The 3,143-nt window shown below is 33.2% G+C and overlaps 1 long non-coding RNA gene across 2 annotated transcripts in view; it reads left to right on the top strand.

Moving 5' to 3' along the window:
• LOC121041551 (uncharacterized) overlaps window positions 1-1,666 on the top strand; it is a 64,594-nt gene extending 62,928 nt beyond the window's left edge. For both annotated transcript variants that reach the window (XR_005795784.1, XR_005795783.1), the window contains one exon: window positions 1,417-1,666. This is a non-coding gene — a long non-coding RNA (uncharacterized LOC121041551). The remainder of the gene's footprint in view (window positions 1-1,416) is intronic.
• Window positions 1,667-3,143: the final 1,477 nt, after the last annotated feature.

Below are 3,143 nucleotides of genomic sequence, written 5' to 3'. Positions count from 1 at the left end.
ATTGAGAAACTAAGTATTTCCACTCACAAACATTTTCCTTAGCTAGACTTGTGAAGATTGGCTGGGAAATGTGTGGTAATTGTAACATAATATTTTTGTCTTTCAACTTAAAATACAACAAAATTTCTATAGTTTCTCCATTTGAAAAAAACATTTTATTATAATACGAAATATAACATTTTCTCCCATCTTTATCCAATGGAGAATTCATAACCAATAATTTGAAGTTACTTATGTTGTTCTGGATGCATTCTCATGATTTTAAAAGGTCATGACAGACATTTTCTAGGGTGACTTTCCAATAAACAGTAAAAATTCAAAGTTTTTAGTTTTCTGATCCAATTTGCCTTTTTCTTTCTTTTTTTTTTTTTTTTTTTTTGTAATTTCTTTATTGTCTGATGGGCAGGCCAGAATCACATTTATTTTTTTCTAAGTTGTGAATTTTATATTATCTTTTTCATTATCAACTTTGATCAGGAAAAAACACTGCATTACTCAAGTACATAAAGCCACAAGTGTTTGATCTGATCTGTTCAGGTTGTAGATTTGCTAGGAATACTTTCCTTGCCCATTTTGTTGTTTTGCTCAGCCAGTAAGTCTTCATTAAGTAAATAACTTATAATGTTTGTAAATTGTATGTGGGTCATGCTTAGCAGAAGTCTGCTCACTTTCATTGCCTGCAATTTAAAAAAATTGAAGCAAACCGCTTTTTTTCTGTTTTCTTTTTAGCCCTTCCTTTTCTGAGCTCCACGTTCATTATGTGTGGTTCTCTCCCAATGCCAGCATGTTTTCACTCTCCATGATCTATAGGATTAAAAGATTAAATGCAATCATATTCAAAAGATTCCAAGTTTGCCTGTATTTCATCAAAATGTAATTAAAGTAAATGTTAAAATATTGAAAAGCTAAAATTATTTTTCCTATAATGTCTCAAAAAATTATTAAGGAGCAAAAACGAAATAATATTTAATGAACAGTAAAATTTAAATGAAAACTATTCAAATAAAGCTTAGTTACTTGTTTTAAAATTTAATTATATCTTAGAAGATATTTTTATAAATATAAAATGATTGGCAATTCCTGTGTTCTGTGACCATCAGCTGTTAATGCAAAAAATTGGGATTATGCTTCATGCTTAAGCATGCTGTGTCTAGACTATGTATAAAAAAAAGAATTAGGGATGTTTGGTTTATTATTGCATACTGTTCTTTGGCTGCTGTATGTGACTATTGCAAATTCTGCAGTGATTTGTGAGAGACTTATAGGTCTGCAAACTGGAACTTCAAGAAAGCAAGAAAATAGATGCTAAACACTCGTGGGGAATTGGTACTTTATTATGCAAGAATCTATAACATCAATGATATGTGAGAGGAAGGATTTGACAAGTTAATTAATTTGTCTTTTCTCTTACCGGAGTGCTTCCACAGCTCAGATTTTCCTGACAGTCCTAAGCGATGTCCTTCCATGATGTTTGCAGAACAACCCACGATTCCTCATGACATTTGGATAAAGTCACCTACTGTTTTTAGAACAGAGGGCAAGAGATGGAGAGAAACGTTTCCTGTGGCCTGAATGGTGTAAGTCACCAGTGTGGACTCTAGGACCGTGGCTGCTCCGTGTCAGCAGAGGGTACCGGATCCCTTAATAAATTTACCTTTGCATTGTGCACTTGTGATTTTCAGACTCTTGAGTTCTGAGGTGGGAGCCTCTCTTGACCAAGGGCTGTCCTGAGCTCAATAAAATATTCAACACAACTTATATGTACAACCCATGTATAAAAAATGGACATAGCTTTTCCCTCAACCAGTACCTGAATAAATTACCATGTAAACAGTTTGGGGTTTAATTTTCTAGGCATCTTTTATACTAACCTACACACACATACATATCTTTTACATAAAATTTATATATTTATATATATGTATATATATATACATATATATATATATATACACATACATACATACACAAATGAACTTTGGTAAGCTTCCTTTCCTACATAATAATATATTATTCACTGCTTTCCGTGTTGTTACATAATATTCACCATTAACTTTATCTTATTAATAACTATATGATACATACTATTTTTTTTTTAGTCAAGTCCTTCTTAAATGATTTCTCCCCGCCCCCCCCCAATTTTTGTCATTATAAAAATCATACAGCAAATACCCTTGTGTGGGTGACTTGGTTTTCGTTACTTAAAAATAATACACTTTTTACTTTGGAATAATTTTAGACTTACAGAAGTATGGCAAAGATAATACAGAGAATTAGTGTATACCTTTCAGCCAGCTTCCCTGAATGTTAACATCTTACATAACCATTATCTATTTGTCAAAACTAAGAAATTAACATTAATACAATATTATTGACTACATTACAGATTTCACTAGGATTTTACCAAATTTTCCACTAACATCCCTCCCTTTTTGATTATTGTCTTAAGAAAACATACTTTGAGATCTACCCTCTTAGCTTTTTGAATGTATAGTGTTGTTAACTGTAAACACGATGTCATACAGCAGATCTAGAACTTTCTCATCTTGCGTGACTGAGACTTTATACCCGTTGAACAGCACCTCCCCCGTTCCCCCTCCCTCCAAGCCCCTGGCACTCACCATTCTAAGTTTTCACTACTTTTAAGCTCATGATTGCATTTGGTCAGTCACAGCGAATTTATAAATATTAGAAATGGGCTATATATAGTCGCTGCTCTCGTTATTCGTCTTCCTAAGGCTTTCCTGCAGACTTTTCTGGACAACTAAGTTCCAGATGAATATTTTACACTAATGTGCCTTGTGTAGGGTCCAAGGCAATCTGCTATTATTAATGTGTTAACCTTTACTGTCCAGTAATGGCAGAGAAATTAGAAATCTATATTAATTAGGAATGGCAAATGGAAACTCAAATATATATAATGTATATTTAAATATTTTATTTTCATATATGAATTATAAGGAGATATTTATATCTCCATCTTAATTATATGCATGCTGCTATTTCCACACTTTGTTTGGAGCTAGAGAGTGGCAGACCCAGGACTAAATTCCAGGTGTGGCTGACACCAGTGACAGCAGTCTTGCCACACTGCCATGCCTTCTAGGAGGGATTAGAATTTGGATGTGGTGCTTCAAAGAGTT

Source organism: Herpailurus yagouaroundi, unplaced genomic scaffold (genome assembly GCF_014898765.1).
Source record: "Herpailurus yagouaroundi ecotype Mexico unplaced genomic scaffold, PumYag 29, whole genome shotgun sequence".
NCBI lineage: Eukaryota > Metazoa > Chordata > Mammalia > Carnivora > Felidae > Herpailurus > Herpailurus yagouaroundi.
Note: the sequence above shows the minus strand (reverse complement) of the source record. Positions and strands in the feature narration are given on the sequence as shown.